This window comes from Trichosurus vulpecula, chromosome 8 (assembly GCF_011100635.1).
Source record: "Trichosurus vulpecula isolate mTriVul1 chromosome 8, mTriVul1.pri, whole genome shotgun sequence".
In the NCBI taxonomy this organism is placed as follows: domain Eukaryota; kingdom Metazoa; phylum Chordata; class Mammalia; order Diprotodontia; family Phalangeridae; genus Trichosurus; species Trichosurus vulpecula.
Genome location: NC_050580.1, coordinates 123079534 through 123090978, shown reverse-complemented (window position 1 = coordinate 123090978; position 11445 = coordinate 123079534).

Below are 11445 nucleotides of genomic sequence, written 5' to 3'. Positions count from 1 at the left end.
AATTATTTTCAAACTCAGTGTGGTATTCATGCCCCTCCGTAATATAGCTCTAACTTGCCTTTTCAGCCCTATCGTCATAAATGTTTGTTCAATTGAATTGCTGGATTCCCCAACAGTTCCTTACATGTACCCTTTGGTGCAGCCGAACTAGACTTCACTTGATATTCCTAGGGTCCACTCTGTACTTTCCCACATCCGTGCTTTTGATCGTGCTGTTCCTTCTGCCTGGAATGCCCCCACCTCTGCTTTACAATCTCTGCTCATTGAAATTCTATTTATCCTACAGCACGTTGATTTAGTTTCTTATTTCACTGAGGATATTGAGACCCTCTCTAATGTAGTCCTCTCAGCTTTTGTGCTTCTTTTCCTCCCTCTCCCCCACCCCCCCTTCTATCATAGTCCTTTTGGTTACAGAGAGGAATCTCTCTACCCCCCTAAGACTTATCCCTCTATATGAACTCCTTTTCCTCTTGCCTCTTCCCCCAGTACCTTGCTTCAACTATCTTCCCTACTTGCTTATGCATTTTCTTTTCTTTAAGTCTTACTAATAAAGAGGCATCCAGGTCCAGTGGGTAGAGAGTCAGTCATAGTCAAAAGAACCTGAGTTCAAATGTTGCCTCTGACTAGAGGTAGGCACTGGATTCAGTTACTTAATTTCTATGATCCTCAGTTTCCTCATACGTGAAATGAGGACCTAGGCAACTCTCTAAGACTATAAATTTCAGGTGCTGAACTGTGTTGGTGGAGGGACTTTCCTATACCAAGTCCAGTCCTTAAAAATACAAAGGATTTTATTGATGCATTTCATTCTTTATACTTTAGTCATTTCCAATATACCTGCTAATCCACAGAACATTCCCATTAAAACCACTTAAGTAAAAAACCAACAAGCACAAAGGAACCAATGCTACATGCAACGATCTATACCCATGGTTATCCAAGAAGGAGGTGTGTTTCTCCATCAGTTCTCTAGTACAAAGACTGGTCATTATAATTTATCAAGGCAAATCTGCCCCGTAGTGTTGTTCTATTTACATCATTGTGGGTATTATGTATATTTTTCCTCTGGTTCTGTTTAATTCACTTTGTTGATGATTTACAACAATTCCCATTTTTTTCCTAAATTCATTATACTCATTACACTGATACACTGAAATAGTATTCCCTTAGTTTCGTATACTACAGTCTGTTCAACCATTCCCCAATCTATGGGTATCTATTTTGTTTCTGTTTGATTTTGTTTTGAGACAGAGGGTTGTGCTTTGCAAACACAGGGTGCTATTGTGGATGTTTTGACATATGGAAGCCTTTATTTTTGTCTTTGACCTTCTTGGGGTTCATTCTCAGTAGCAAGATTGTAGAATCAAAGGATATGAAGCATTCAGTGACTCTTCTAAAATAATCCCAAATTATTTTCCAGAATGGTTGAAACAACTCACAGCTCTGTCAGTAGAGAACAGTGTTAGCCTTACCACAGGGCCTTTCCAACAATGACTATTTTCCTCTTTTGTCATATGGGCAAAGGAAGTATGATGAAATGGATGGAAAGTCTTCTTCAGAGTTGAGAAGACCTGAATTCAAGTCCCACTTCTAAAATCCTGGGCAAGTCACTTAAATTTTCATTGCACCAGGAAACACTCTAAGACTAGAAGTTGTAGAGGAGGTTCTAAACCGTATTAATAGATGACATTTCTCACTTTCAAATACCAATGAAGTCACAGCTCTCATTAAAAAACTTTGCTACTTTGATGGGTGTGAAGTGGGAACTCAATAGTGATTTTAAATTGCATTTCTCTTATTAATGATTTAGAGTATTTTTAGTATAATCATGGCATGGACTATCTTACTTATCTTTGTAATCCCCTTCAATGCTTATGGTAGAACCATGCATATTGTAGGTCCTCAAAAAATGCCTATTGAAAGAAACGATGAGCAGGTAGACTTCAGAAAAACCTGGAAAGACTTACATGAACTGATGCTGAGTAAATTGAGCAGAACCAGGAGAACACTGTACACAGTAACAGCAACATTGGGCGATGACCAGCTTTGATAGACTTTACTCCTCTCAGCAATACAAGGATCTAAGACATTTCCAAAAGACTCATTATGGAAAATGCTATCCACATCCAGAGAAAGAACTATGGAGTCTGAATGCAGATCAAAGCATACTACTTTCACTTTTTTGGTTTTTTTCCTTCTTTCTCATGGTTTTTCCCTTTGGTTCTAATTCTTCTTTACAACATGACTAATGTATAAATATGTTTAATAGGATTGTACATGCATATAGCCTATATCAGATTGCATGGTGTCATGGGGAGGGCAGGGAGGGGAAGGGTAAGGAGAGGGGGAAAATCTAGAACTCAAAATCTTACAGAAGTAAATGTTGAAAACTAAAAATGAATAAATAAATAAATTTTTAAAAATGCTTTTTAAATTGAAAGTTTCCTTCCTGGGCTAAGATTCTATAATTAAGAAGTTATTTGAAAGTTGCCACTACTCAAAGAGGAACAAGAAATTGCCATCTGGTGCACCTCAAGATTGTTTCTAGATGGGGGATGGGGTGAACATCTTCATCATATTCCACTATGGACATGATTTTCCAGTGAAACGGGTTATATTCAACCTGGGGTTTTTCTTGTTTTTATTTTCTTTCCCAGAGGCAAAGGGAGCTGGTATAAGATTGCAGCTGGCTGGTTCTCAGAGCTCCACCTCCACAATGCCTGCAGACCATGGAATGTTGACAGCTTAGGCCCTCAGTGCAGCATGATTTTTTTGGCTGGCATACAAACTCTCCCTAAGTGAGAAGGAAAAAGCAGTGTCCTTCTTTGCTGTTAGTGTATGGTGTATATGGTAGTGTTCACTATATCTTCTAAATGATGCTACAGTGACAGATATTAAGTTGTGAGAGACAGTGTCTTGTTTTATATCACCCAATTTAGGGACCATGAAACTGGGAGCTGACCCTAAAAGTCTACATTTTCAAATTATTCATCAGATATTTAATGGGCCTTTCCTATGCAAACAATACTATTCTAGACCTTGTGAGGGGACAGGAAATATTTTCAAGCTGATGCTCAGTTCCCTAGTTTACAAGGCAGATACAGGATACCTCTTGCTTGAAACTGCAAAGAATCAACGGCTACACAGAACAGAGATGGATTAGTAATAAATCTAATCAACATACTCCCAATAGCCTAAGGATCTCATTCAGTTCACAACAAACCATTTTTAATTATTACCGTATTTGCATGCACTTGCGTTTGCATTTAGCTAGCTACCTTTAGAGATGTCCCTTCCTCTCCCTAGTTTTCATTTACACCTCCCCTCACCCCACTTTTCATTCTCCTTAAAAGAGACACAAAAAGGAAGTAAGAAAGGAGCAAAGGAAAGAAGGAAAGCGATTAAGGAATCGGAGATACAGGAGAAAAGAGCAACTGAGGTAGGAAAGGAGGAGGATGGGAACGTGTGATTGGTGGCTGATTCACCGAGTTGTCAGTGGTCACACAGGATGTTCCTGGTCTAGGATGGTCCTTGCCTCTGCCAGGATTGCACTTCAGCTTTCTACTCCTATGCCCATATATCCTGAACCATACAAACCCCCAGGGCTGCCAGAGCGCCTCCTCCCTAGCCACAGTCCATGAAGGCTCATCTTAACCTTTGCCTTGAGAGATCAAGAGGCTCCTGTGGACTGGTAGAGGAAGGAAGTTTCTCTTCACACTGAGTTTTACTGAAACTTTATCTACCAGGATGTCTTTATCGATCATGAATCTAGGAGTCAGCAATAGAATTTAATAAATTGAGAAAGTTCGAAAGAACAAAAGAGGGCTCAGAGGGGATTCAATCAAAAGATCATACGTTGAGAGCTGGGAGGAAGCTTTGAGATCATCGAGTCTAACTGGCTCATTTTACAGAGGACAAAACTGATGTCCAGAGAGAAGAAATGATTCTCACAAAGTCACACACATAGTACGTGGTGGTGGTTCAGGGACCACCTAGGTCCTCTAACTGTAACTCCAAATCCAATTTTTTTTTCTTAGTGTCTCATGCTGCTTTTCAGGACATTCCTGGGGTAAAAAAAAACCACACCAGTGGAAAATGAGGAAGAGGAGAAAAAGGATCATAAGATCATAGGGTGTGGTACAGTGGAGAGAGTACTGGATTTGAAAGTCAGAAGACCTGGGGTCAAATTCTACTACTTGTGTGACATTGGGCAGCACTCAAAAAAGTTCTCTGGGTTTCAGTTTTCTAAAAGTGTAAGCTGAAGGGGTTGGACTGGGTCCTCAGTGGTTCATTCTAGCTCTAAATGCATGATCCTACGATCACAAAAGCCCAAGCAAAGGCAGGCACCATAAAGAGTATTGCCTGAATTCAAAGAAGGTAGAAAACCCTTCCAAGAAGGATCAATCTGGAATGAGAACAAATGGAGTATTGCTGAACTACCACCTCCTATTCCCCCCAAAACCCTCAGCCTCTCACCCTCACACTCTGGTAATTCTGTACATCTGCTTTCTCCCTCTTGGAGATCTTATGATCATAGATTTAGAGTGGAAGACACCTTAGAGATCATCTAGAGATAATAAACTCCCCCCACCCCTTGTTTTACAGATTAGTATTATAGAGTATCTCCTATCTGTAAATATAAGCGTGATATTGGGATATGTAAATAGGATTGTGGTATATGGAAATAATGGGCTAATCAACGCATATTCGGCATTGATTATACCTGCAGTACCTCCCCATATTCCAGTTCAGCACTAAAGTATCCGAGTTCATACGGCAATTTTGGAGATAAAGCAGAAAAGATCAGTGAATACTAATAATAGCTCGAATCTATATAGTGCTTTAAGGTTTGCAAAGCACTTTTTACATGCATCGTCTCTTTTGATCATCACAACAGCCCTACAAGATCAATGCTCTGGTTACCTCCATTTTAGAGTTGAGGAAACTGAGGTTGAAAGGTTAAAGGAGCAGATTAGAGCTGAGGTAGTTGCTATGAGGACCAGGATTCAGACTTTAGCACTGAGGCTGTGTTGGGACAGATGCAAGAACACCCCCTCTACCTCCTCCCCCCTCCTCTTTTCCTCCCCCCCTCCAATCTTCTATATCTCCTTTTATCTCTTGGATTTCCCCATGGGAGCCTGAGACCTTTCCCCCTGAGCATGAGGAAAGACTGTTTACCTTCTTTTGTTTTAAAATCTTTTTTCTTTATAAATAGTGTTAACTATAGGCTTTTGTTAGTCTGGGTATAATTACTGGGAATGTAGTTGGGAAGGGGTATTTGAAAAGACAGTATTCCTGGACAAGAAATTTTAAATTGTGGTGTTTTGCCAGAGTGTTCTCTCTGACTGGGGACTAAGAGCTAAAAAATAAAAAGAAAGAGAATTATGGATCCTTTTTTTACAACTTCCCATAGCAATAAAAAAAATGAGTCAGTAGTAGGATAAGGGGGGCAAATATGAATGATTGAATAACATTGCTAACCAAACGACTCCACATGTTACAAATGAATAATGAGAAAAAAGATATGACACACGATTGAAACAATTTAATCTTACAAACAAGTAATCAGCAATGAGAAATGGGAAATAAATAACAGAAATTATATTGACACAAATTACAAAAATTTAATATAAAAGTTTAACTATTGCAAATCTATTGCCACATCAGGAGACCAAAAAGGCGGGTAGGGGTGGTAGTAGAAAGTAAACTGTTTTTTAAGTATGTACTATAAGCTATAAGGAAGCCTTAGTCAATAAACATTTTACCTTTTGTGATCCTCTTTCCATTTTTGCTTTCTTGGGCCTTTCCTCCGCTTCAATACCTGCTTTCAAGAAGGAATCTGACAAACTCACGCTAACAACAACAATAAACATTTATTAAGCACCTAAACTGCTAGGTGCCAGCTCTGTGAGTTCCCTATACAGCCAGAATGGTTTGGCATGCAGATGGTGTGATTTAAGGAGTGATAAAAGGTCCTTTGGATTAAACACATTTCCCCTTCGGGATTGCCTCAGCGCTTGAAACTTCCAACATTAGTCACTTAGCATTGCTGGCATCTGTTAAAATGTAAATGTTATCTCTGAGGGGTAACATGTTAATACAGATCTATCATATGTAAACACCTTATTTCATATTGGCTTATCAACTAAACAGACTAGCCTGGGACTAGTAACTTTTGACAGGGAAGAACACAAAAGAAAAGCTTATGAACGTGTTTTGGCTGCCCAGGTGGGAGGTGAGGTAACTTGAAGAACCTGGGTACAATTCAAGGAACCTGGGGCCATAGGGAGGTGGAGGAATGCTAAAAGGGAAGGGAACAAGGTACAGAAAAGAGAAATAATAAACTCATAATTTTGACCTTAGAATGCAAAGACTTTATTTCCATTAAGTCTTTCCAATGAGTGACCTTGGGTAGGTCTGCCTCTCTGAGTTTCAGTTGCTTCATTTGAGATTGGGGTTGGGGGGAGAATTGGTCCAGAAAGTCTCTAAAGGTCTTTCTAGCTTTAACATTTTAGGATTTAATGAGAATTTAATGAGAACAAAAACAACAACCAGTTCATATCCTGCTACCAGTACCTATTGCTATGGGCAAGAAATTTTTATCCATGTACTAATCCAAGTATTAATATCCAAGTACTAATGCTTACTCTCTTGGTGCCCTTCTTTACCCCTCCCCCTTCACTCATCCTTGTCCCCTCTGGGACGAATTTTTGGTCCTGAATCTAGAGCCAGGTCCATTGATCTCTATTCCTTAGCTCTTGGCTCTTTAACATTCCCATGTCTACCAGTTTTAGGCTGGAATAGCTCTGGAATGCACATACAGTACATTGTGGTTAGCTGTTTATAGACTATACCCTGTCAGGTGCTTGCAAGGTCATCCAGAGCTTTGAAAGGAGAACAGTAGCTTTGGGAGGAGGCCACCAGCACTCCAAGAGATTACAGTTATACAAGTTCTTTTCCTTTTGCTCCAAGCCTCATCACTGCCATCTATATTCTTGGGTTAATTCTGGGGGTAATTTTCTTTAAAAAAAAAAAAACTGGCAATACCACTTCTAGGTCTGTATCCCAAAGAGATCATACAAGTGGGAAAAGGACCTGTATGTAAAAAATATTTACAGCAGATCTTTTTGTGGTGGCAAAGAATTGGAAATTGAGGGGATGCCCATCAGTTGAGGAATGGCTGAACAAGTTGTGGTATATGATTGTAATGGAATACTATTGTGCTATAAGAAATGACGAGCAGGTGGACTTCAGAAAAACGTGGAAAGACTTATATGAACTGATGCAGAGTGAATTGAGCAGAACCAGGAGAACATCATATACAATAACAGCCACACTGTGCGATGACTGACCTTAACAGACTTAGCCCTTCTCAGCAATGCAAAGATCTAAGACAACTCCAAAAGACTAACTATGGAAAATGCTATCCACATCCAGAGAAAGAATTCTGGAGTTTGAATGCAAATGGACATATACTATTTGCTCTCTTTTTCTTTGGTTGTTTTGTTTTATTTCTTTGTTTCTTTCTCATGGTTCCTCCCATTAGTTCTAACTCTTCTTTACATCATGACTAATGTGAAAATTTGTTTAATATGAACATATAAGTAGAGCTTATATCAGATTGCACAAAGTCTTGGGGAGGGGGAGAAAATTCAAAACTCAAAATCTTATGGAAGTGAATGTTCAAAACTAAAATTAATTTTTAAAAAGTTAATTGTTAATATCACAATTTTTCCCTATGTGCCTCCCCTTCCTACCTTTTAGAAACATCTCTTGTAACAAAGTACAACACATTGCCTATGTCTGATGACATCTTTTTCCATACCTTGAGGTCGCTGTCTCTCAGCCAAGAGAAAGGAGGTGTCTCTCACCAACAATCCTCTGAAGTACTAATGCTATGTCTTTCCATGTTGTTTTTTCTTTTCCTTATTGTAATTATTATGGAAATTCCATTATACACATAGTCTTTGGGTAACTTTCATACTTTGGCCCTGCAGATACCCATTCCATTTCCTCTCCACCAATCAGTATTTTTTTTACCCCTTTATAAACTTGGATCAAAACTCACCACCTCCAGGAATACTTCCTGATTAACTCCAACTAAAGGCTTCTCTGTTCTTTGTCTCTTCTGGCATATGGCTTGCTAATGTTCCTAAGTCATTTCATGTGTGTGTTTCTTCCCCTTTCTCCCTTTTTAACTACTCACGGTTCAGTCAGTTTCACCTTGGGTAATTGCTTTTTCACACATAAACATAGATAGCCTCCTAAATTTTTCTCCTTTTGCTCTACAGTCCAGTGAGTTTACTCAGGAAAATATTTCTCTCTTCTTCATGTGTAATCCAAGCCAATGCTAAAAAAAGCCCAATGCTAATCCCAAAACAATGCTAGTAAGGATATGAACAATGCTAGAAAAGGAAAGCTATGTGTTCTGTTATGTAATTATATATAATAAAAAACTAGTGCCATCAAAATCTAAAGGGAAGTCCCCTTCAGACTCTCCACAAAAGTCTTCTTGTACAACTCCAAAGGTTTGTTTGTTTGTTATTTTGTTATTCATCCTTTATTCTCAAAGAGGACCAATGACATCAGGAGGGTGATGTCTTGACTTACAGATAAGAAAGGCAGAACTGTGCCAAGTTATCAGCCTCACTCTCTCCTCCAGAGTTATCAGATTCCACTAGCAAAGCATTGATCAGGATGATCGGCAACAGCCCCAGATGCAATGGGAGACCTTGGCCCTTTTTAAGCTAAAGTCTTTCTTTCCCAGGTCTCAGTTTGTCTGAGGCAGCACCCATTCAGTGATTAAAAGCTATGTAAGGATTGAGGCGAAAGATGGCCTACTTTGCCTTCACAAAAAAATCAGTCTTGGAGGGGAGGACTCTCAGAGTTTCACAAGTACAAAGGATTCATAATGGAAAATGCTATCCACATACAGAGAAAAAAATGATGGAGTCTGAATGCAGATTGAAGCATGCTATTTTCACTTTCTTTGTTTTTTTGTGGTTCTTTTCTTTTGGTCTTTTTCTTCTTTCACAGCATGACTAATAAGAAATATGTTTTACATGATTGCACATGCATATCCTTTATTAAATTGCTTACCATCTTAGGGAGGGAGAAAATTTGGAACTCAAAATTTTTTAAAAATGAATATTAAAAAAGTATTTACATGTAAGTGGAAGAAATAAAATACTACTAACAAAGTCTTGTGTCCCATCTTCCTACTGTAATCTTGTTTTCCCTTGTGTAAAGTAAATAATTGTGTGAAGTAAATAATTTCCCTTGGTCAAGTAAATAATTGATTTCATATTCATTTTTTTCTGTTTTCATTATTGTTATCATAGCAATGTTGTTTCTACTCCATCCCACCATTTTTGATGGGCTAGCCTAGCTATCTAATGACCATTTATTTGTAAGAGAGCCTTGATGGGAAAGGCAGCATTTCATAGTAGATAGAAATCTGAACTCAAAACAAGGAAGAACTTGGTTTAAGTCCTATCCTTGGACAAGTCAATTAACCTCTCAGCGCTTTAACTCTTCAAGATATAAGCAGCAGAGAAAGTACCAGCCAACCTGCGTTTGTAGAGAGAATTTCCATAGGTGATAATTCCATATATTAATGAAATTACAGGTCTAGTCCCCATTCCTTCTATGGGACAACATGTACTAAGTTGTAAATAACTGGTTTACAAATGGGTTTTTAGAACACCACCTGTTTGTATATTAGGGACTTCGTGTAACTCAGATATATCTAAAAACCACATATGCTTATTCTTTTACTAACTTGGCCTTAAAAAGTATGTGCATTCTTTGTCAGATATTCAACATAAAGCTGGAAGGGACCTCAGAAGCTACATAGTATAGCCTTCCCCCTTGCACCCCACCTCTACCCTCCCTCCCATTTTACAGGTAAGGAAATTGAAGACCAAGGAGGTTAAGTGACTTGCCCTTTAGTCAGATAGGTAGTAAGCCACAGAAGTGGGATTTTAAGCCTAGATCTTCCGATTCTAGACCCACATCTCTTGCCATTATTCCACATTGTTATATGTCTTCATTACATCTCTGAATATCATGTCCTATGTCTACCAGGGCTCCCTTTACTGGAATAAATCAAGACAAAAAGAAACTACCAAAAAACCAACTTTCCTTGTTACCGAGGGTGATAGAAGCAATATCTACCAGGGTTCCCTGTCCAGCCCTGCCGTGGGTTTAAAAAATCCAGGATTTAATTAGCCCTAGTGGTAAGGCTCAAGAGATGCCTCCTTTGACAGTTTCCTAGTGGCCTCTCACTGTACTGATTCAATTTTCTGGTCATCTAAGATATAAAAGAGCAGCTAAGTGGAACAGTGGATAGAGTGCCAGGCCTAAAGTCCGAAAGACTCATCTTCCTGAGTTCACATCTGGCCTCAGACACTTAACTAGCTGTGTGACTCTGGGCAAATCACTTCACCCTGTTTGCCTCAGTTTCCTCATCTGTAAAATGAGCTGGAGAAGGAAATGGCAAACTATTCCAGTGTCTTTGCCAAGAAAACCCCAAATGAACTCACAAAGAGTTGGACGCTGAAGAAAAATGACTGAACAAGGTATAAAAAGTCTTACCCATTTGAGGTCAGGCCTCTGCAATTTGGTGGATATCTGAAAACTAATTTTTAAATTAATTTTTAAAAATTTTAAAACTAATCTGAAAACATGAATCACCATGCACTATGCTGTGGACTAGATGGTTTCCATATGTAGATGATGGAGGAAGATGTCTATAGAAACTAAGTGCTGTGGTATCCTTGTGTGAGAAAACATTATTACATTGTTTGAACCTATCCCTGTGTGGCTGGGAAGCTCGACCACCTCCACCTGTTGCTTAGAGACCCTTAACTAAGGACCTTGGCTATGATGACCAGAAACCCAGTCAGATCTGAAGATTGATGCAGGAAGTTTTCTCACAATTATACATCCCAAGCAATCCATATGTCTTATCTGAAAACTGACCCCTTACTGGTCACTGTTTCCTTGTTTCTTTGATTGACTACAGATACTTGGAGGCGGGGATGAATAGAATAACTCTTTTTCTGATTTAAAGGAATTGCACCTCTTATTTCTCCCTGTTCCAACTGGGAAAGCCTCTAATCTTTCCTCCCATTAGAAATCAGATCACCTAATCATATATCCTGGTTTATATCCTGTTAATTGTTTTTCCTTAATGCATAAAAATCTTTCTTGCCCGGTATTCAAGGTCCAGTGCCAAGCTGAGGAGGCCTCCCCCCAATTTGTTATGTAATTGGCATGTATTGCTTAATAAATCAATATGCTCAGAAGCTCGAATCTTTGTTTCCTCAGTTATTTCAGATTTCACCTGTCACACTTGATACATATTCTTGCTATGTTAGGGCTAAGTAAACATTCTTTTGTTAATCGTTCAATGACCTTCAAGTGCCTCGTGATGTCCCAACA